Consider the following 24,523-nt stretch of genomic DNA (forward strand, 5'->3'; position numbering starts at 1 on the left):
TTCTCATTTTTTTTTTAAAAAAACCTTCAAATGTAACTTGCTCTTTAAAGAACCTAATCAATATTAAATCTTAACTTCTCATTTTTTTTAAAAAGGTGCAGTTTGCATACAAACACATCCGAAGGTGTAGAGGAGGTAAGGTGCACTTTCAAATTTTATCATGGCATATAATTTTGATGTAAAATGTTCTTAGGATTATCTCAAAATCTATTTTTATATCTAATTATAAAATTTTAAATTTTACAAATGGTTAAAATCAAGTAGATCTATAAACTTATGAAAATTTTGAAAATGAACAGTGTAGATAATATATGTTGTAAAATGCACTACTTCTTAAACTTAAAATCTTTTTATTTTTCATAGTCATACATCTCGATGTCGAGATGATCAATCAAAGAGTTTTTCAACATTAAAACTACATTTTCCAATGGATTATTGAAGGGCATCCGTAGTTCTATATTATAAGGTACCATCCTTATATAAACTTTTTCCTTCAAAAAATTCAAATTCCAACTCAGTTCTCTATAACTGAACAGCCACAAATACCATAACTTAAACCACTCTCCATAACTGAACAGCCATAAATACCATAACCTAAACAATGGATGTAGTTTCTATAAGGCTCGAAAAAAAGGTAGTCAAACCTCAAATCAAAACCTCATTTAGAAAACATGGGCATGCGAAATATCTATGATAGCTCTAAAATCAATTTCTACCACCAATTTTAAAATTATAGTTAAAAAAATGATACAAATCTTACGGATCCGTGAACACTATAATGGTCAAGGTCGAAATGAGATTTGATGGTTTTCTAAACCCAAATCTGTAAATTTCCATGAGTTTTGAGGTGAAGCTTTACTTATTTTGATAGATCTACAGCCCTGTCAAAACAAAGCACCATACATAAAAAAAAACCCCATTTCCCACCATTGGTCACATTTCCCATATCACAAAACCAAGCGGTTTGAGAGCTAAAATACCCCATTTCCCACTATCAAAGAATTGATTTCAATGATCCATACCTCATTCATTAATCGCCATTCTTAATATCAGTTATCTAAAATTGGCAATCCAACTTGGAATTGACCAAGCCATCCAGAGGTGGGTGATTCCAGATTGAGGCATCCAGAATCACCCCCATCCTCCTTACTATTTTTTTTTTCTAATTTCTTAGTCAATCTAAGTTGGAAATCGGACCGGACAAATCACATTCAGACTAGCAATTCAGGGCCTGATTCCTATTTTTGGATCACTGCTTAATATCACGACAAATGCCAATTTGATTCATAATCTCATTAATACAGCCTTCAAAAACTCAGCCACAAACATCCACTATAAAACTAAAAGACAATAAAGTTTAAAACAAGTGACTCATTGAAGTAAAGCAACATGATACCACGCACCCACACACAGAAAGAAACCAGGAATTTCTCGGCATCCCAATATTATGAATCCCTTGAATCCTCCTCTTTCATCTTCTTTTCCCATCTGCTCTTCTGAAAAGACATAATGACACAAGTTGTGAATCATCAGCACCAAAATCAACTAAGCCCAATTATAAGGTCAACATTCACAGTAAGACAAAAGTATAAGTTAAGCAAGTGCATCCATTTCTTATTGAGCATCTCAAATTTCCTACAACCATTCTCCAACATTTGAATCTCTTGTTAGGATGGACAAAGACATGAACCAGCCTGGTACTTGAACACAATTATAAATGCATAGTGCACATCAAACTGCGTCTTTCCATTTTCACGGCAAACAAACTATATGCTAGAAATCAATAACATTTATCACCTTTTAGCGAATCTCCAGCAACAAGAATCACAGGAGGATAACATAGAATTGAAGAGAATCAACATGCATGCAAGAGGGTGCGTGCACACACACAGCACACATGCACGTGTGCATGGGTACAAGTGAACATGACATGCCTTATTTAAGCACAGAAGCTTAAAAAAGGGGAAAGAAATGGACCATCCTGCCTATGGCAGGCAAATTTCCATAAGTAAATTTTTTTATCCCATTAAGCCCACAAGAAAGCTAACAATAATTTTTCACTGGAGAAAATGGGGTTTGAAAAACCTTGCCTAAGCACAAGAAAACTACCAACAATATTTGAAAACCAGGGCATGTTACTACAAACATATAAACAAGAACTCCCCAATCAGTGTAGTGGTAGGGATTTTCAAATAAACCCCAGCCATTATTTCAAGACAAACATGACCCAATGTCCACAACAAAGATAACAATGCCTCTACAAAGTCCTCTCAAGAAAAGCTAAATGACAGAGCCACTTCCAGAATAAATGACAATAGCTCACTTCCTGCTCGGTAAATCAATCTAAGAAGCTACAACATTATTGAGAAAAGTACTTTTTAGATGCCTTTAATCATAGGAATAAAGCCAAGGTAAGATGCATTAGAAACAGTGAGTACCCTACTTCTCTCAAAAACTCCTAAAAAAACTTCACCAGACTTTATTCTCCTTTTTCTCTGTCTCTGAATCAAGAGGGTTTCCACATCCCATCACTCTAACATACCAATCTCCTCAAACAAAAGCGCCTTCTAGTTCACAATATAACTGATTTTTTTTTTTTTTTGTTTTTGTTTTTGTTTTTGAAATTGGTCAAGAACAGAAAAACCATTTGTTCATTCAACTCGCCTAAGGTTCTATGACTTCCTCTCTAATTGTCAAATCAAAATGAGTCAACTGACTTAACACAGAGATTTGTAAATGATTTCAGATATAAAAAGGTTGTGAAGCCACTAGTCAGGAACCTTGTATCAAACCACAAAGGAAGGGCAAGAAATGACACCAGATGTGACCTTGAACAACCACTTCTAATGAGATTCTCACTCATGGAAATTCCAAGAGTCCAGGAAAAGGGCAGTTCCCTGCAAAAGGAGAATTTCCTTTGCCTAGTTCTTGGCAATCCACAAAAATGAGAAAAAACCATCAGGCTTTTAAGAGATTCCAATGCTTTCCTAATCATCACTGGACTTTTATTTCTTTTTCTTAGGGAGATTACTACAGCTTGCAATTTAGCTCCTTAGTTGATAAACTGTGGACCATAGTTCTCATAGTTAAAACATGCAATTGCCTTAGGAAGTTGGGAGCCACAAATTCAAGTTCAATCAGGACTCACCTTGTCAACTTACCAAATCAAGCAGGATATGGTAAATAGCATAGATAAATATTGAGAAAATATCAATCAAAGGGTCAAGTTAACTTAGAAATTCACTGAAAAGTGTAAAATAATCCTATACAACATTAGGAGTGTTGTTTTTTAAGTTTCATTTCACTAAGGTACCTCTTAAAAAGTAAAATAAAAAATGATCAAATTGCCCCCCTGTCAGGATTGGAAAACTTGAACAAGTGAAGGTATTCTAATAATTAGGCCCCACTTGAGTGGTCCATGAAAGTAAAAAAAATACCCCTGGTTGTTCAGAGTTAACAACATAAAACAAGGGTTTACAATGGCAATAGTGAGTTCCATGTTGTTAACCCTGAATGACCATGATTATTTTCTTCATTCGGCAATTCCAGATCACAAATGTTGAACAACTAGGGGTATTTTCATCATTTGGCTAAGTGCACTTAAGTGGGGCTCAATTTACCCAAATACATATGCTTGTAAATGGTTCCTAGGGGCAGTTTGGTCATTTTCACAATTATCTTTTTAAGAGGTATCTAAGTTAAATGAAACTTAAAAGGAACACTCCTAATATTAAATAGGATGGCTTGACAGCTTTATTGATTTTGTAAGGTAATTTGACCTTTTAATTTGTATTTTGCATAAATATTCAGTAGTTCTCACACAGGTGAACCTAATGCGCCTAGTCCTCATCAGGGATTGACTGTTTTAAGTTCATCATAGCTACATTTTCTACAACACTCCTACAATTCCAAGAAAGCAAATTGAGAAATTTAATTTGAAATTTGAAGTGCAAGTATGAGTCACTTAGAAGTAGGGAAACACTGGAAAATACCAACTCTCTTGAAGGAATTTCGCAAGGTCCTAAGAAATATTAGAAATCTGTTAAGTAAAGATCCTATTGAATTATATATCTCTCCAACCTCTTGCCCTGCCCTAATCGGCCATTAAACAAAAAAAAAGAATGATAGCACATAGATTCAAGGTTTAGATCCATCCAGATTAACAAATATGTGCCAATAAAACATAGCATTAGATCAATTATATCAACAATTCAACATACAGAATGATAGCACTGTAGGTATTATCTTGCCCCACAAAAAGCATCTTCTACACTCGAGAAATAAGATAATGTGCAGCAAAAACCATTCATACAAAACCGATAAGGCTCAAACTTGGTTGCCAATTACCTAATCAAATATACTCATCCATAGGCACTCCTAACCCATCTAAGATAGGACATCCACTCATTAAACGGAAAAAAACAAATATGGTAAACTAATCTGAAATACCTGCCTCTATGATTCTTTTAAGCACGACATATTCATTGAACAACTCAAATGTACATATATCATGAACGAGCCAAATTATTAAAAAAAAAAAAAAAGAAAAAAAAAAGGGAAAAAGAGAGCCCTAGAAGTATCTATTAGACATATGGACCTAGATCAATGGTGGCAAGAGTACAAAGCTAGTCAATAGAAGATGTCTTTCTGCTATCCTCCAAAACATGTCCACTTCCTGTTCTAGGTCAATGTCCATCAGGGTATCCTTGCTCTTGCGATGCATACTAAATAAAGATATTCCCAAAATGACAGTGGTACCCCCATGATATTCTCACCCAACTAAACAAATGGACAGTTGGAATTCTACCTACATCCTTTCTATCATCACATCCACTCATGCACCACAGCATATTGCGGTCCCTTATGCAATCAGAAGCAGGATTGGTCATGCGCAGCCTGAACATCTAAAAGCCAATAACGAGCACTAAGGAAGGTTTGTCAATTGGATATCAACATACTCTTGTTAGAAACTTTTCTTTTATCTCTACCTATAGAATCATTAATTCATCATAAACCATCCTGCAAGTTGGTGACCCAGTACTCATCGCTTTGTTACCACCATTACTTTTCTTCCTACTGCACCTCTAGATATTCTTGAGTCGAGGGATTCCCTTTTTCATAGGGGCATGGCTTTTTTTTTTTTTTGAGTGAAGGCAACAGGATTAATTATAATAATTAATAAATAGTTACAACTTTGAGCCCAATGTTAAATGGGGTCCAATTGTACAAATAGAGCCAAGAATAAACTTATGTATGCATAGAGAATTTACAGAGACAACATCATTCTCCTTTTCTAGTATCTTAACGATTTACTATTATTCATGCATTCCGTGAAAAATGAAAGTAGATCTTTAAGAACAACAACATATAGCATTGTAACATCCAAAACATGATAAATGAGATTTTTAGACATTATTTGTGGCCTGACCTAGAAGAATGACATCAAAATTACTAAATTTTCTATTACTACCTTGCTCATAAATCCCACTTCACAATGGAAAATTATGTCACAGAAAACATAACTGAATAGTCATAACAAGTGGTTATTAACCTTATCAAAAGAAAAAGAATAAGAAGAAAAAAGGAAAACCTCACCTTGTATTTCAGTAACATTTCTGGCATTTTCTTCTTAAGTTCAGCAGTTTTTGCCCTCCTAAACAAGAGAGAGGAAAGGGCGAAAGCCCAGTCAAATTTCAAAGAGTGGGAAGGCAAAAGACGAAGAAAAAGAAAAGGGCCAAATCCAATTCCATTTCCAAAGATAAAAGTTGCAAAGGCATCTAAATTCAACAAAAACAACAAATATATGACATCAAATAGTCTGATTCATACTTCTCTGCTGATATTCTATCGCACTTGTGACCCTTCCTCTTGCTCTCATTTCTTTTCTTGGTGAATCATATGGCCAATCCCTTGCATAGCCCAAAATTATTTCTCCATAATCACACAAACATGAAGAAGTTTTAGTGCTGCAATTTTAGGAACTCAAAGAGTTATTTAAAAAGGAAAAACATAGGAGATCTTAAAACTCAAATGCCTCAATTCAATTCATTTATGCTTCAGTCATGACAACTTCCAAGCAATTTAGAAACTCACCAAAAGAAAAGGTTTACCATGATTAACCCAAAACTAATCCAAACAGGAAATAATAGCACAAACTGAAAACAATATGTAAGGGAGAAAGAGGACAAGGAAGAGAGAAGGGCAATAAAAATATTGGGAAATAAGTAACAACGAAAAAAGCTTCAATTCATGGCTGAAATAAACTACTGAAAATCATATTAAACAAAAATAAAATGACAAACTTAAACTAGAGCTTAGCATATCCGCATTTTAAATCAACGGAATAAACCTGAAAGATCAACTGCGATGAACCTCAAATCACTTAAAAAAACAAAAATATAAACCCTAAAATAGAAAAAAAACTAGGGCAAACAAGTAAAAAGATCAACTGCAATGAAAGTAAAAAGATTAATAGCAAACAAAATCTGAAAAATCAAATACAAAAGTATAACTGTAACTAGGGCAAACAAGACACATACTCTCCAGCCAATAAAACTTCTTTCCTGACTCGTAGTCGATCTCTTGCACCAATAGCGAGAGGTTTCCACGAAAGAAAACTAATGCGATCTTGTTGGGGGAAAGAAAAAATTAATGCGATGTTCTTGCGGAAAGAAAGAATAATGCGATGAATATATAGATATATATATATATATATTTTTTTTTTCAAAAATCACTTACAAATAATCTTATTACAGTAAATCTTGCTTAAAAGAAATTATACTACCAAATCCTATTACAATAACTCTTTGTTCAAAGAAATTAAACTAACAAATCCAAAATCTTAAAAACCTTAATGTCATAAAACCAATTTTTTTTAAACAAAGAAAATATCTATAAGTTTTATGCTTTGGAATATAAAGACAATATAATTAAATATGACGAGAGTGTTAGAGATTACTTCAACCGGGCTTATTACACCCCACACTGAGTCACCACCATCCGATGGCGCGGGATCAATGATCAACCTTTAATTTCAACTAGAAAGGCAAATTTAGGCCAAGCCACACTAATAGAACATGAACCCTTTTGATCACAAACTCAAACCCTAAGTGAATTCCCTTAACAACCTAGTGTGATCAAACCCTAAGTGAATTCCCTTAACAACCTAGTGTGATCAAACCCTAAGTAAATTCCCTTATCAACCTAGTTTGAGAGAGATGAATTCTCTTTTTGTTATTCTTTCGTAATGTGAGAGAGAGATCAAAGATGGGTGCTCGTTTGTGGGATATGAGAGAGAAAGATGAGAATTAGGTACAAGAGATAAGGTGTAGAGATTTTTAGGTAGAGACAATCCCCTTTTTATAGGCTTTAAATAACATTAGAGTTTCTTTAAGGTTTTCTTTGGCTTGCCTCTTTTTGTGAGATTGAATATAAACTATTTCCATCAATACAAATTAAATAAATTAATCTAATCAAAATATTGTGCATACCATAAAATAGCACAAGTCTACTTAATATTTCCACAAAATCTTTCAAAGATATATCAAGTCAATATCTTTCAACCATATGGCCACATGCCATATCACAAGAAAAAAAATAGGAAAGAGAATAAGGGTGGGGCATGCCACCCAAGGGAGGCACTCATTGGCCCCACCTTCTAGAAATATGGTAGGCCCATGTGCACAATGGGTTTAGAATATTATTTGAATATTTAAACCATTATAAAATCAATATCTTTAATTTTATAAATCCAAAAATTATAAATAAAATATCAAAAGACTCATAAAAATTCATATAATAATTTCTATCATAAAACAAACATAATTAAATTAATTTGATGGGAAATAGATCCATATGGTTTAGGAATTTAATCTGCAATCATGGGGCACTCCACCTTCAATTGTGGATTACAGACCACACTTGCTTTATCGAACCGACCCAGTGTTTCCCATGACCCACAAGGTCACACAATTCCTCGGTTCACTCATCTGGGCATGTTCTCCGACGTCATCAAGGGCTAACCCATAAACCTTCATCGGTTTGTTCTTCATGCCCAGGTAACATAGGTATTTCCCAATCTACTGACCTAGATCGTCAAGCACAGATCGGTATCAGTAAATCATCGTTTGCTTAGTGTAGTCCACAAGGGACCACACTCCCATTGAGTTAATGTTCCACTATATCATTTCATTTACAAGCACTCATAAGGCTTTTAAAGACCACATAAACCCTATATTCTATGCCCCAAGGTACCAATATCCCCACTCCCTTTGAAATCTCGTCTTTGTGCTTTCCATGGATGACCCCCCACTGGTTTCTCTACTAAACTTGTAGATGAATTTGTAGAGAGTTTTGAACCATTTAAAGCCGATTTTACACCCATTTTTGTTGCATTTACAACAAATTTCGCAGCTTTTGCAACCATTTTTCTGAATCGCACCTCCTTTCTTTTGGTTTATTATTTCGTTCGCAGGGCAATTCAATATATGCATCGCTTACATGGCTAGTGTGTTTTATTGGTCGATGGTGCTTTAACAAAGGAAAAAATTATATAAGGTTAGACACTTTAAAACGTAGGATTAAGGTGTATCTCTAAAATTTATATCTATTTCAAACATGCTTAGGACTTGGATTGCTTTCTGGCTATCTCTATTTTTGACCACAATGTCGATGTTATCGAAGGAACGAAATGACCGAGTTTTTCAAGGGAAGGTTTCTAGATGGGAGTACTTGCTCAGGAGGATTACCTCTCATGTTAGTAAATTAGCATATGCTAAACCCTGGTCTTTTCATTTATGGAGAGAAAGCAATGCTAAACCCTGATCTTTTCATTTATGCAGAGAGAGCAATCATTGATAACCTCTAGATTACATGGTGACAACATCAAATCAAGCATCACATATCAATTGAATAGTCTTTTCCTATTCCAAATTATTTTAAATTAAATATTGATGGTGCTTCACTTCAAAACCCTGGACTTGCAGGTAGTGAGGCTAGGGGTGGCAATAGACCTGAACCCCACCTGGGACCTGTCGAGAATATCCAACACGGGTCCGGCTATGTGTCCAACATTTGGACCCCACGGGTCGGGTCTGGGTCCAAACTTGGACTCGAACATTATTCGGGTCCAGTTGGACCCAACTCGCACCCATAAGCTGTTGGAGATAAAATATTCCAATCCCTATTCGTTTGGGTATATTAAGGATCATATATAATAAGAACTCGTAGTCATCTTTAGCTATTAAACGACAAATCAGACGGCTTGAAATATAATGGTGGGTGATTGTGACCTTATTACCAATAATATGGATATATGATGGTAAAAAAATAGCAAATAAATAAAATCTCATAGTGAGGGTGGCAATGGACCTGACGGCACAGACCTAGGACTCGATGGGCATAGGTATGGGTCCAATTTTTGGACCCGATAGGATAGGTCCGGGTCCAAAACCTGAACCTGTATACTATTCAGTTCTAGGTCTAGGTCCAGCCCGGCCCGACCCCTCTCGTTGTCACCCCTATTTGAGGTGTAATTAGAAGTGATGATGAATCCTTCATCGTCGCATTTGGTAATCCCCTTGGTAAATAACTATGCAGAGTTTCTAGTCTTGTAAGTTAGCATTAACCTGACCATCCAGCTCAAATGTTTCCCCATGCAGATTGAGAGCGATCCCGTAGTGTCAATTAATGCAATCCATAATCAATGCAATGATCAATAGGTGCTAAGTGTTGTTGTTGCTAATTGTCGATATAAGCTCTCCGATCATGCTTGGTCCTTTACCCACTTTTATTGTGTGGCTAACATGGTGGTTGATTTACTTGCCAAGAAAGCCACAACTTTTTTAGATGCCACTGTTTGGCGTTCTAAAGTGCTGGATTTTCTTTCTGTTACATTACTTCATGATGTGGCACAACTTCTCTATTCTAGGGCTATAAAATTATAAGCTGTATTTTCTTTTTTTGTTAATGAAAATCGGATAGGTGGCCTTCTCCCTCATTGACTTACTAAAAAAAAGAAGAAATGATGTATCTCTAGAATCCTTTTATAAGGGCTGTTTTGATGTTGAAAAAACATCTAAATTGATCATTTCTGAGATGTATAGGTACGGAGAAAAAAAGAGATTCAAAATCCCATGTATATCTTGCAACATATTTTATGAACGTTCTATTTTCGATATTTTTATGTGTTTATAGATTCGCTTGATTTGAACTATTTCAAAAGTTTAATTTTTTATAATTAAAGATAAAATTAGATTATTGCACATCGTAAGAATGTTAGATACCAAAATTGCATCTCATGACAAAGTTTGGAAATGCACCTTGTTTAAGGTTGCAACCTTATGCAAACCACACCCTTTATTTAAGGACGTGCATCCTCTTGTCCGTGGAGGAACCAAAGTACCCTTGGGGGTACTTGCATTTATTGTAAATGAAAAAGTTTAGAAAATTTATTTGGTGAGTCAGCCGCATCACCTATTCTTGTGCGGTCTCCCTCTAAAATCATAAAAATTGAAATTGATCCGAAGTTTTAGACAAATCTCAACTATGACGATGCTTGTGAAATATGAATTTTTTTAATGAAAAATATAATATAGTATTTTTTGTACAATCTTTTTTTTTTAGGTAATTCAGTAGGGATGACGAGCCCCTACCCGTTTTTAAGTCGTTAGTGGTTTTTGAATGCGTTAGGTGAGAATGAAAGCCTAGACCTTAGCTGGGACACAGGTATTGCGACCACCACTACCCCAACCCATTCTCAAAAGTATTTTTTCTACAATCCACTTTAACTTTTTGTGGATGCACCGGGTTTTGATGTCCATCTTAAAGATGGTCGTTTGATGCATGAGTGACTGCACACCAAAATTGTGTCCAAAAGTTTATATAAGGTAGGAATATTATATTGTAGAAGTAAGGTGTACCTCAAACATTTACTAAAAAGTAAAAAGCATTGTTTTAGTATTAAAAAATCTTTCAATTGATCATCTCGATCTTGAGATTTATACCTATGAAAGAAAAAGTAGATTCTAAGTCTTCAAAAAAGTGCATCTTATAACACATTATCTAGACCATATATTTTCAAGATTTTGAAGTATTTATAGATGTGCTTAATCTGTTCCATATTTGGAGCTTTGAATTTCATAATAAGGGTCAAAATAGATTTTTAGGCTATCATAAGAGTTTTTGGGACCAGGATAACCTTTCCAAATGGATGTTTCAAGTGCACCTTACTTCTATAGTATGACGTTGGCACCTTATACAAACTGCATCTATGATGTCTTTATAATTCTAAACTTTGTGCTGGTAGATCTTCAATTTGGCCATGGATGGATGAAGGCTATTCTTTGCTTGGACGTAAATTTTTTAGAATTGAGTGATCTTCGAGAAATCAAGATCATACCTTACAGGGTATATAGGGCTCTTTTTCTATAAAACTATTATTTTGTTTTCTTGGCACGCTACTTATCTACGAAACAAGTGTTTTAAAACCCAATGATTTGCAATCCAGATCACCAATTTGGATGAAAATCAATTGGTATCGATCCGTTTCTATGATGGTATAGGTCCTATCTTGGTTCCCCCTAAAACCCTCTGTCTATAATTTTTTCTCCTTTTTTTTTAAAAGCATATCTAATGCTTTTATCACCTTAAATCCCCATCCATAAATCCCTATTTTAAATTTATTTATAGTTTTAGATTACACATTCAGAATGATCCAGACCTGATCCAAATCATCAATTGATCTATTTGCCATGGACCTTTGGGTGAACAATATTCCTCATATATTCGAGTTTTAAAAAACTGTATACGACCAGCATGAAAAAACTACTTGATCAATTGAAATTTATCTCCCACAAGCCAAACATACTAGAAGAGTATCGTGTTTCTTCTCAAGACTCCTCAACCATTTGATGATTTTGAGTTTGAATGTGGGGAATCCCCTACCCTCAACAGACCTTTGTTCATATTGGAGAGTTGAGCTGCTAGTATAGAGTGTTTGTGATAGGAAAAAGTTTATATAGAGCCAAGTCTCAAAACAATCAAATTAGAGTCTTCTTCAAAATTTTCACTAGAAGAAGTTGTTCTGATGCTCAGATATCCTCAAATTGATCATCTCGACATCTAGATGAATGGACATGAGAAAAAAATAGATTTCAAATTTTGGAAATAGTGCATCTTGTAACACATTTTTGGACCATAAATTTTCAATTTTTTTATAGATTTGCTCGATCTACACTATGTTTAAAACTTGAAATTTGTAATTAATTATGAAAATATATTTGAAGGGTATCATAAAGATTTTCATTATTAAAACCATATTTCTGGACACTATTTGAAGGGGGACTTTACTTTGATTGTTTAGAGCCTCCGCCCTATATAAACCGTACATTTGACGACGCTAAACTTTTCATTGTTTTTACCTGGGACGTACTACAAGCCATATAGCATTGAAGTTCAACCATCTTCGTGGCTCCCTCCCATGGAAGTGGTGCTTCTCATTGAATTCTTGGCCATGTTCAATTTTTATTTATATTTTTATATTTGTTATATCAACCCGAGATGACTTTTGAGGATGAGTTTTTTTAGTTGAAGTGAAAAATATAAAAATATTTCGTAACAAAATATAATGACCAAAACAAAAGTATAAAAATCATAATAAAATATAATAACCAAAATGCCCTTGATATTTTAGAGGTATATTAACCATTTTAATATTTTGATATATGATTGTGAGTGAGAAGTATTGATAACCAATTTTTTAACTCAATCCGATATGCAAATATATATGTAGGGTTTGTATATAATGAATAGGGAGGTCACAATTACTTATAACCATCCGACGTGAAATCTAATTATTTGAATGTGTCATAAAGTTCGAAAAAAAATCTTTTGATCTTTGAACTTGGTCAATGAAATAAATGCACCAACCCAATTTTACATCCAATGGTCAAGATTATTGTGATCCTGTACCAAAAGTAAATTGTCTCATTATTATATATATATATATATATATATATATATGGGAAAAAATCTTCACAATGCCTCTAGGCAAAAATATACAGTGCTTTCGCCCCCAACAGTCCGTTCAAACAAATTGAATGTAGGAAAACTCATCGCAATGCCTCTAGGCGGCGAGAATATATAGTGCTTTCGGCCCCACCCTATCGACCGTCCATTCAAACAAATTGAAGTGAAGGGCCATAATTAGCTGAAAACACTCCGCGCGCAAAATGCCGTTGACTCAAAAAGCTTGAAACCTCAAAAAATTTCCATTTGCTCTTCTTTCCCGTTTCCTCTCCTCAACGACCTCCCTCTGTATGAGGCTTCCCTCTCTCTACGAGACTCCCCTGATGGCTTGTCCTCTTCTCTTCTCTACTATGTGAAGTGAAGGGCCATTCTTTCTCGTTCATCCTCTCCCCTTTCTGTGAAGCACGAACGTGGTCATCTCTGAGAAGCTTCAGTTCTGCTACAGACGCCACACACTCCTCCTCTGTTTAGAGCATCAATCGGGTGAGTGACTATCCCAAGCCACAATCTAAGCCTAATTCATGAATTTTTTTACAGTAGGTGAAATCTCTCTATTACTCTTGTAGAAAACTCAAATTTTTTCCAAAAACCTATCCAAAACCATATGTTTTTATCCTAACACCCTACTCTTTTTTCTCAAAACCCAACTTTTTAATGTTTCATTTCAGCGGTTAAACGGATCTTACCTTTTCCCTCTTCTGTGCCAACTCAATCAAGGTACCTACCTTTTCCCTCTCCTATGCTAACTCAATCAAGGTATGTGTGCTTTTTAGGCCCTTTTACCCAATTTTTTTCTGAATTAAATCACAAAAACAGAGAAAACAATGGTTAAATTGGATTTTATTACTTTCTTTTATCATTGATTCTAAAAGAAAACTGAATTAGATACTTATAAATGGGTTTCACTACACAAATTTTTATTATTTGGATATTGAAATTTTAATACAATTATTTGGTTTTTTGTGATTCTTTTATTCTCTATTTTACAATGCCACTTTTTCTTTTATTTTTTAAACAAATTTCGGTTCAGTATTCATTTCTTTGTTCTGTGATTTTTTTTGTTAGGAATTTTAATTTGAGAAATGGAGTTTTTGGTCATATTCATTTAATTTCTTCAGTCGCCTCCATGTATTCTATTTGTTCTCTTTTGGGGAAGTGGGTTCATGTCCAATTGGCTAGTGAGACTGATAGAAGTTATTTGGGCATTATTTCATCAAAATGCGGGGAGGGGTTCTTGGGTGTTTTCAGAAGATTATATTTAGAGTTCTCAATTGTTTTGCCCGGTCCAAAGCATTAGTTGCAATTGGCACATTTTCAGATTGAATGCGAAGCATCGAAGGTCATTTGGTTTAATTTTTTTTTTTTTTTTTTGATTTATCAATAATTATTGAAGACCTCTTAGTTAAAATAAATTTGAAGGTGTCTTGGCTATATATGTGTATAAAATTGGTTATTTGTATCTAATAAAAACCCCCACTAAGGGATTGGTGAAAATATGGGCAAAGGGCATTGTTCTCGTTTTCTTTGTTTTCTTGTGAGTGGCCCTATTTTCTTTCTTGGAGAAATTTTATATAACGAAACGTGTTAAATAATTATGATTACACGGTTGATTATTAAAAGTTCTTGTTCTTTTTGCTCTGAAGTGCATGAATCTGGTGAGTTCTTGCTTGTTGCTGCCAGAGCCACTTACGCAGTTCTTCAACAAACAAGGTGAGTTCTTCCTTGCCTTCTCTCTCTATGCCACACACACAGTTATTCTCTGTTGCCCAACCCACAATATCTCAATAATGTATATTACAATTGTTAGGCAAATTACTTTCTCAAAAAACATTTCTTAGGCAAATTAACTTGGATTTAGAATAACATGATTTTCCGGCCTCATTTTATGTATAAAAGTAAAATGAACTTTTTTTTTGAATGTTGCACTTTTTGAAGTGCAGCCTCCCAATATAGAGGAGCTCTATTATAGCAAGGTTAGGCGTTTAGTAGGGTTGGGTAGGACCAACCAGGGACTCCAAAATACAATCCTCGAGGTTACGAGGGTGCAGACAATGTGGTAGGCCACCCACACCACATCCCATCATTAATGCTGAATTGCTTTAGTATTCATTGTTGTGCTATTTTTTCCAATTAACATTCGGTTTTATAATATAGTGGGAAGACATCTACCGTAGCACAGAGCTCTTGAGAGATGGTATCTGATCCAAGAACTGGGATTTGGCCACTGAGGCATTCGGCTACCTATCAAAGTATTTTCCAATCCCATTGGAGGATCCCCAGAATGACAATGCGAATGATGATGTACTAGGGACATTGGAGAGAGTAGCTCCCGATCGGAGGATCAGATCCCTACACAGCCTATTCCTATGCCAACGCGAACGGAGGAGGTTGGACGAGTATACTATGCTTGTGTCATGGATGCCTCAACATCAACATCTCCTTCCTCTCCTCTCAACATTACTAATTCAAGAAATGGGCAGGAGTGTGGTGCTCATGCTATAGTGGATGAAGCTTGCCATGATTGTCCATTTGATGAGGACATAGTTGCAATAAATAGAGAAGGAGATCCTATACTTATAGAAGTTCAGGTAGCCCTAGCAAGACATGCAAGTGTCGAACCGGCAATAGGAATGCTATTTATTGACGAAGCTGAAGCTTATGATTATTATAATAAGTACACAAAATTGGTAGGGTATGTAAAAGACCTATTTATAGAGCATGTAAAGGATTTGATTAATTTTTTGAATTTTGGAGACATGTAAATACCTCTTTTTGTAGTTAACTTTGGGGGTTATGTGAATATTCAATATTTGTGTAATTTTGAAGGCATGTAAAAGACCCCTTTATGAGGGCATGTAAAGGACCTCTTTATGGGGCATCTAAAGAACCTATTTGGTGACTTTTAGTAACATATGTGTGACGTTTATTTCTTTTCCATGTATGTGCAATGTGGGTTTACTTGGACAATAAAATGCATTTATATCCCCGTAGTTCTCACTGTATTTTATTTTTTATGCCAAGCATTTAATATGTTCTCACCTTTTACCATACGAGAGAGTGTGCAGAATAGCTTTATAACCATCACGGACCTGCTTTGAATAACCAGCTCTCTCTTATAGGCCTTGTTTCATTGTAGCTGATAACCAGATCTCTCTCTCTCTCTGTTTATGTGTCTCAAAAAAAAAAAAAACCATAAACTGAAAAAAAAAAAAACAACAACCCATATACTGAATAATACTAGAAACTAGAGAATTTCATTCACAAAAGATTACCATTAATTAAACAATGACCAATTACAATCATTTACAAACCACTGGAAAGATACAAGGAGGTTAAACCCCTCATGAAATAGGGAAAACCAGATACAAATGAAGCTTCAAAAAGTTAAACCCAATTGAGCTGACTCACCACCAACTAGTAATTTTTTTTTTTTGCTTCTTCAAGTTTCACTCTTCCATTCAAATGATGCAGCAAAGGCCGTCTCCTTTGAGCATGTATTCAATCGTCTTATTGATCTTTGAGAATGAGACTGAATGTGTGATGAACTTCTCCACGTGACGTGTACCTTTTTTATGTATTTGTTGATAATAGATGGAAGATCAGAATGTAGCTTATAGTTTCCAAAGAATGTTCATTTGAGAGTCCTTTCATTGAGCACATTCATGGGGTGTATCTTGAAATTGCATCCTTGTGAAGAACCCCAACAAGCACAGTTACACTGCATCCTTCTACATGTATTTACGGTACATGACCATAATTTTTTTAAAAAAAGAAAAAGAAATAAGTGCCATAAATAACACATATGAAACAAGCACCGGAAGCACAAAATAGCAGCAGGAGTAGGGGTAGAAGGGAAGGATAAGCATTTTCCAAAAGATCTACAGCTTAGAGAACCAGATTGTCATAAAAGAAAGTCAACATATATGCATCTAGGCACACTATTGTGCAAATGTATAGTTACATACAAAATCTTCATGAGTTGTATTCATGACTTCGACAGAGTCACTGTTCCAATCTATTGGCATCGAGTGGACAATAGACATGCAGCCTACTCCAAATACTCATGGTAGGGGCAATTTTAAATAGGGAGCCACAACCTATGTACTAACGATACTAGATTCAAGTCATCATCAATTCTTTGTGGCTATTTGGAAGCATTTCAGAAATTCAGAGAGATATAACATACTCTATTACACTTTTCATTAATAGTTGTTGTACATTGTAATAAAAAGAGAAACAAATAATATCATCATCATCAACATCCAAACCTTACCCCAATAGTTTGGGGTTGGCTAGAAGACATATTGTACTCTCTAAAAGAAAATAATACTCACAACTTCAACAATTTTGACACGTTACTGTAGGAGGCTGGAATGTGGCTACCAGTGAACTAGTTATTATCAAGTTGGCTACAAAACAAATTAGAAACAAACATTATATACTTGAATGCAAAAAATATGTGAATGGATTTCACATCTTTAAGAACTACTTCTAAGCAATCCACCATCTAGAGGGGTACAAGAATGTGTAAATGATTGTACACATTGTGTCATTAGTATGAAGAGAATAACATTATCAGTTCACATTAAAAGATTAAGGCCAGAACTTAAAAATATCTATTAATATACGCTACCTGGTCATTCTCTAACCTCAATTATGCAGCTGAATCAAATTGAGATTTCACATGAGAAACTTGAGATGGAGAATATCTAGGTTTGTTGTTCATCAAAAAAGATAATTTATAACTAAAAAAGATGATATATCGTTTAAAAGAGATATTATAATATGGTCAATGGACTTTAAAAAAACATAGTCATGTAGATCATGATGGTAAGATGAAATGAGAACAGTGAAGGAGAAAGGTGTGAGACACACCAAAACAGAATGTGAACGTCACTAGTGGGTTCCATTGTAACTCCATCCATGCATCATTAATTTGAAGATACAAACCCAAAGGACTAATACTTTCTTCGGATCATTGGACAATATCGCACTCTTTTAAATAAAAAAAGGGGTACGCTAAGAATACCATAATCGAGTTGAGTGGAGTATGCTATACTGTAATCCAAAGGAGCATCTCAAGTCCTTTATTGATGGCAGACAATGGATACTAGCCATACTAGGGATCACTGTATGCAGTTGAAGTCCAACCCCAGTGGATGCCCCTTCTGAGGTACTAGGTGTGATACTCCATTGGATTTTGCTAAAGTTTCTAGTTTAAGTATATATCAAATTTTTTAATAAATAATAATTGTTAAAGGAAACAGAGTATGATAAAATCGCTAGTATAAGTAGATGTCTAAATTTTTAATAAATTATAAATTCTTACATAAATGAGATCAATCACATCCTTACTTGCTGATGGTATGTGACTTGAAAGATGACTAGTTGCAAACTGCATTTCATCACAAAAGACATATCATTGTGTTAATCTTCTACTAGTGCTTGGAAAAAATAAATTTATGTTCCTCCTAGCTAAGGATTTAAGTTTGACTTTCAAGAATTCATTAGGAGATCAAAGTAAGAAGATGTTCAAAGCATCCAGCTCCTACAAGTCTACACTAGACACAGATTTCCAAATACTTTGTCTAAAATGAAAAGTATACTACAATCCATTGAACTTTTACAAACCATACTCCTATGGGTTCAACCATTCTCCATTGAAATGAGGATAAATGATAAAGATCAAAGATCGGAAAGGACAACACAAGGAATGGGCCAAATGGTGGGTCCCACTCTCTCCATCACCATCTGCCATTTCAAATGAAAGAAATGACCAGAATGGACTATGAATTTTCAAGGTTAATGGAATTAGAGGGTATTTTCCCATAGAAATGTGTGCTCGAATATATAATAAATGGCTACAAAGTCAGAGTCATACTGAGGGAAACTGATAGCTTAAGGAATCTTCTAGCCGTAACCTTTTGCCTCACTACATACAAGTTCAAAAGCACTTCCAAGTTTAATCTAAATGAAAACTCAATAAATTAGGACATACCAAGTGGCACAAGATTTGAGTTGATATGATACCTTAAACCGGGAAAGAGGGGGTGTAGAGTAAACAATTATGCTAAGATAGCACTAATGGCCCATATATCTGATAACAAAAAAATGGTGGCAGCCAATTAGAAGGGTAAAACGAGTGGTACGATAATAGGTAATACATAAAATAGGAGAAACTCCATGTGGTTGATTGTTTTCTCCCGCTTCAAGCCACGATACAATGAGTAATAAACTGATCTTGGTGGTGGAAATTATATTGTAAACTGATCGTGTGTGGCATAGAGAGAGAGGGACAGAGAAGAACTGCGTGTGTGGCACAGAGAGAGAGGGCAAAGAAAAACTCACCTGGTTTATTTAAGAACTGCGTACGTGGCTCTGGCAGCAAGAAGCAAGAACTCACCAGATTCATGCACTTCAGAGCAAAACGAACAAGAACTTTTAGTAATCAACCATGTAATCATAATTATTTAACACGATTCGTTATATAAAATTTCTCCATGAAAGAAAACAGGGCCACTCGCAAGAAAAAAAGAGAATAGGGAGAACAAGGCCCTTTGCCCCTATTTTCACCAATTCCTTAGTGGGGGTTTTTATTGGATACAAATAACCAATTTTATACACATATATAGCCAAGGCACCTTCAAATTTATTTTAACTAAAAGGCCTTCAATAATTACCAATAAATAAAAAAAAATAAAATAAAATAAAACCAAATGACCTTCGATGCATCGCATTCGATCTGAAAATGTGCCAATTGCAACCAATGCTTTGGAATGGGCAAAACAATTTAGAACTCTAAATATAATCTTCTGGAAACACCCAAGAAACGCTCCCCGCATTTTGATGAAATAATGCCCAAATAACTTCTATCAGTCTCACTAGCCAATTAGACATGAACCCACTTCCCCAAAAAAGAACAAATAAAATACATGGAGGCAACTGAAGAAATTAAATGAATATGACCAAAAATTCCATTTCTCAAATTCAAATTCCCAACAAAAAAAATCACAGAACAGGGAAATGAATCTGAACCCAAATTTATTTAAAAAATAAAAGAAAAAGTGGCATTGTGAAATAGAGAATAAAGGAATCACATAAAACCAAATAATTGTATTAAAATTTCAATTGAAAGTCGGGCATTATTTTTTCAGCTATATTCATTGCAACTTCTTCAAGTTATAGATCTAAATAATAAAAATTGTGTAGTGAAACCCATTTATAACTATCTAATTCAATTTTCTTTCAGAATCAATGATAAAAGAAAGTAATAAAATCCAATTTAACCATTGTTTTCTCTGTTTTTGTGATTTAATTCAGAAGAAAATTGGGTAAAAGGGCCTAGAAAGCACACATACCTTGATTGAGTTAGCACAGGAAAGGGAAAAGGCAGGATCCGTTTAGCTGCTGAAATGAAACATTAAAAAGTTGCGTTTTGGGAAAAAAAAAGTAGAGTGTTGGGACAAAAATGTAGGGTTTTGGGTAGGTTTTTGGAAATAATTTGGGTTTTCTACAAGAGAAATACAGAGATTTCACCCACTGTAAAAAAATTTCATGAATTAGGGTTAGATTGTAGCTTGGGTTCAAGCAAAAAAATCAAGATAATCACTCACCCGATTGATACCCTAAACAGAGGAGTCTGTGGTGTTTGTGGCAAAACCAAAGCTTCTTAGAAAGAGAAGAGGATGACGGAGATGACCGTGTTCGAGCTTCTCAGAGAGGGGATGGGATGAACGAGAAAGAATGACTCTTCACTTCACATAGCAAAGGAGAGAAGAGGACAAGCCATGAGAGGAGCCTCGTAGAGAGAGGGAAGCCTTACAGAGAGAGGGAGGTCACAGAGGAGAGGAAATGGGAAAGAAGGGTAAAAGGAGATTTTTTGAGGTCTGAAGCTTTTTGAGCCAATCAGGGGCGTTTCGTGGGCGGAGTGTTTTTAGCTAATCGGGACCCTTCATTTCAATTTGTTTGAACGGACGGTCGATAGGGTGGGAGCGAAAGCACTGTATATTCTCGTCTAGAGGCGTTGTGAAGACCTTTCCATATATATATATATATATATATATATATATATATATATATATATATATATATATATATATATATATATATATATATATATATATCCGAGGCTCTAAACAATCAAATTCGAGCATACCTAAAAAATTTCACTAAAAGTGGTGTTTTTATGGCCAAATATCCTCAAATTGATCATCTCGACATCAAGATGTATGAATTTCAAGTTTTGAAAATAGTGTACTTTTGTAACGCATTTTTGACTGTAAATTGTCAGGATTTCATAGATCTACACTATGTTTGAAGCTTTAAACTTTATAAATAAAGATGAAAATATATTTTAAGGCTGTCACTAAGATTTTCAATATTGAAACCACATTTCTTGACACTATTTTAAGGTAGGCTCTAATTTAAGCCCTATACAAACCGCACCCATATATATGGAAAAGTCTTTCCAATGCCTATAGGTGAAAATGAAGAGTGATTTCACCTACCCTCATCACCATCCAAATTTCATCGTCTGGTCACAATTGTCCGGTAGTATTTCAATTTTCATTTTTTTTCTATAAATCAGAATGATCTGAAATTTGGAGCGTATCTACATCTTGGTGAGGCACACCTAATAAAAATATAAATTTCATTAAAATATTAATTGACCAAGCTACCCCCATAAATTTTTCAGGGGTATCTTGGTCAATTTATATATTACGAATTATTATTTTTTATATTTTCATTAGATTCTCCTATTTTTTGATGAGTACACGCTCCAAATTTCAGATCATTTTGATTTATAGAAAAAAAAATAAAAATTGAAACACTATCAGACAACTGTGACCATGCGATGAACTTCGGACAGTGATAAGCATAGGCGAAATCACTGTTCATTTTCGCCTATAGGCGTTGTGTAGTTTTTATATATATATATATATATATATATATATATATATATATATATGGATAATCTAAAGTTCACAACTCTTCAAATTACAAAGGTTAATGATATAATTAGTTGTGAAGGGTGGATCTACTAACTTTGTGGTCTATTTATTAAAAAAAGTTACTTTTTGTGATATCTTGCTCATTAAGTGTATTTTTTGTAAATATCACTATAAGACAAATGGTACTTTTGTCATTTCCATAAGGGGTAAAATTGAAATTTTTACTAAAGAACAAGAGCACTTTACAAATAAAGTTCCAGGATACTAACAACCAAAATACTATTGTACTTTTGTAAAACTTTCAAATTTGTCGTTGCTTAGTGGTTAAGTTATATATTAACATAATTTTTAAAACAAAAAGTCAAGATCTTTTTGATAAATACACCATCATAACCCCTTCTAACTTTAACCTTTATATTGTGGCGTTGTTAACTCTAGACAAACCCATATATATTTCTATATGGAAAAAGATATGGTCAGCAACCTCATGTAGATAAGCTAAATGCACCAATGGCCCAGATTGAATCTGGGCTGATCTGACGATCACGGAACTCCGATAGTGTCCAGTAGTGTTTGAATTTTTTTTTTTCTACGAATCCAAATCACTTAAAATTTTAGGCGTGTGTTCTTTAAAAATAGGTGAATCTACGAAAAATATTAAAAAAATATTTTACATGAAAAAAATTGACCAAAATACTCCGGCAAAATTTCAGAGGTATTTTAGTCAATTTTTTATGTAAAATATTTTTTTAATATTTTTTGTAGATTCACCTATTTTTTAAGAACACATGTCTAAAATTTCAAGTGACTTGGATTTGTAGAAAAAAAAAATTAAAATACTACCAGGCATATGTGATCGTCAAATCGGCCCAGATTGTTGACACATTTAGCTTATCTACATGAGACTGCTGACCATATATTTTTCACATATATATATATATATATATATATATATATATATATATATATATATATATATATATGAAAACAGTACGCAACGCCTATAGGCGAAAATGAACAGTGATTTCGCATATGCTCATCATCGTCTACAGTTCATCACACGTTCACAATTGTCCGATAGTGTTTCAATATTCATTTTGTTTCTACAGAATGATCTGAAATTTGGAGCGTGTGTTCATGAAAAATAGGAGAATCTAATAAAAATATAAAAAAAATAATTTACAGAATATAAATTGATCAAAATACCTCTGAAAATTTACGGGGGTATTTTGGTCAATTTATATTTTGCGAAATAGTTTTTTCATATTTTTATTAGGTGCGCCTCACTAAGATGTACACATGTTCCAAATTTCAGATCATTCTGATTTATGGAAAAAAACTAAAAATTAAAACACTACCGGACAATCGTGATCATGTGAAGAACTTTGGACAGTGATGAGCATAGGCGAAATCATTGTTCATTTTCGCCTATAGGCGTGGGGAAGACTTTTTCATATATATAAAGTAATGATCTTATGAGACCCTCCCACATCCATGTGTGTAGGACCTCAAACGATCACCATTAAATTTGTCACAGATCTCTAAAGATCTTTGTCAAATTTAATGGTGATCCTTTGGGGTCCTACACAAATGGGTGTGGGAGGGTCTCATAAGATCATTACTAATATATATATATATGGAAGATACTATTGTTAGTCCAAGGGCTAACAGAAAGATATGAGCCCGATGGCCCAGATTGAATTTGGGCTGATCTGACTGTCACGACCTCATTTCGTGTTTGAATTTTAAATTTTTTTCTACAAATACAAATCACTTGAAATTTTAGGCATCTATTCTTCTCAACAATCTGCACCTAATAAAAATATAAAAAAAATAATCTGCAAAAATAAAATGCTCAAAATACCCCAGAAACATTATGGGGGTATTTTGATCAATTTTTTTCATGTAAAATATTTTTTTGATATTTTTTGAAGATTCACATATTTTTGATGAATTGAAGATTCACATATTTTTGATGAATACACGCCTAAACTTTTCAAGTGATTTGGATTTGAAAAAAAAATATTAAAATTCAAATACTATCAAGCACTTGTGATCGTTAGATTCACCCATATTCAATCTGGGCCGTGGGCATTTACTGTACCAGTCAGCCCATGGGCTGATAGGATCTTTTCTCATATATATATATATATATATGTTTGAGTTCAAAAGCAATTTTTCTATCAAAGCAGTTTTTCTATCAAAACAACGGAAAAAACTATTTCTGTCATGGAGACCCATGATAGTTTCTAACTTTTATCCTCAAGGATGATGGAGGAACATAAAAAGAAAGATTTTAACTATCTGTATATTGGGCTTGTCCAGATAGCTGTCACTAAGTCCAAATAAGAGTCTAGCTACAACATCCAAATCGCTCAATGCTTTAATAGAAAAGCAGAGCAAAGACATTGATATATATCACCAGCCAAACTCCTTAAGGGCTTACAGCCCAAGTCTAAGTCCTAATAAGACGCCTTTTATTGAAACAACATTTATATCCCTTATGGTGATCGAAGATGATCATAAAACAAAAGATCCTGCTGAAA

General features: G+C 34.3%; 1 protein-coding gene and 1 long non-coding RNA gene across 3 annotated transcripts in view; both read right to left on the minus strand.

Annotated features, from left to right (window-relative positions):
• Positions 1–1,262: 1,262 nt before the first annotated feature.
• Positions 1,263–6,685, minus strand: LOC105420543 (uncharacterized). Of its 2 annotated transcripts, none has more exons than XR_966627.3 (4): positions 6,540–6,685; positions 5,830–5,931; positions 5,596–5,653; positions 1,263–1,496 (listed from the first exon to the last, which is right to left on the minus strand). It is a non-coding gene; the product is annotated as an uncharacterized LOC105420543 (long non-coding RNA). The 2 variants fall into 2 exon arrangements; XR_966626.3 differs by having other exon boundaries at positions 5,830–5,966; positions 6,540–6,684.
• A 9,604-nt stretch (positions 6,686–16,289) lies between these two features.
• SLG1 (Tetratricopeptide repeat (TPR)-like superfamily protein) overlaps positions 16,290–24,523 on the minus strand; it is a 46,029-nt gene continuing 37,795 nt past the window's right edge. Inside the window, exons 7-8 of the transcript XR_016059745.1 lie at positions 17,361–17,435; positions 16,290–16,754 (exon numbers count right to left, since the gene is read on the minus strand). The gene's annotated coding sequence lies outside the window, so the exon portion shown is untranslated. The remainder of the gene's footprint in view (positions 16,755–17,360; positions 17,436–24,523) is intronic.

The sequence above is a fragment of the Amborella trichopoda genome, chromosome 7, assembly GCF_054954075.1.
Source record: "Amborella trichopoda isolate Santa Cruz 75 chromosome 7, AtrichopodaSantaCruz75HAP2 v2.0, whole genome shotgun sequence".
Taxonomy (NCBI): domain Eukaryota; kingdom Viridiplantae; phylum Streptophyta; class Magnoliopsida; order Amborellales; family Amborellaceae; genus Amborella; species Amborella trichopoda.